This window comes from Penaeus monodon, chromosome 15 (genome assembly GCF_015228065.2).
Source record: "Penaeus monodon isolate SGIC_2016 chromosome 15, NSTDA_Pmon_1, whole genome shotgun sequence".
Classification (NCBI taxonomy): domain Eukaryota; kingdom Metazoa; phylum Arthropoda; class Malacostraca; order Decapoda; family Penaeidae; genus Penaeus; species Penaeus monodon.
Genome location: NC_051400.1, coordinates 44492428 through 44492697, shown reverse-complemented (window position 1 = coordinate 44492697; position 270 = coordinate 44492428).

Below are 270 nucleotides of genomic sequence, written 5' to 3'. Positions count from 1 at the left end.
CGCGCGCGCGCGCGTGCGTGCTTGGATCTCTTTATATCCATTTGTCCATATTTCTCTGCAACAAAGCATGATCTCGCCGCCTGTTCCTGCTCCGTGTGCTCCTGTCACTCATGTTAGCTTGATGAGAATTTCCTCCGACAGATTCAATCTTTATCGCAACGAAGAGCCACGCACCCCCTCCTTCCCCCCCCTCCCATCACCTCTAAAGTGAAAAATGGGAAACTCATTTCGCTTCACACAAGACGCTGCATGGTAGGGGGCCAAGACATG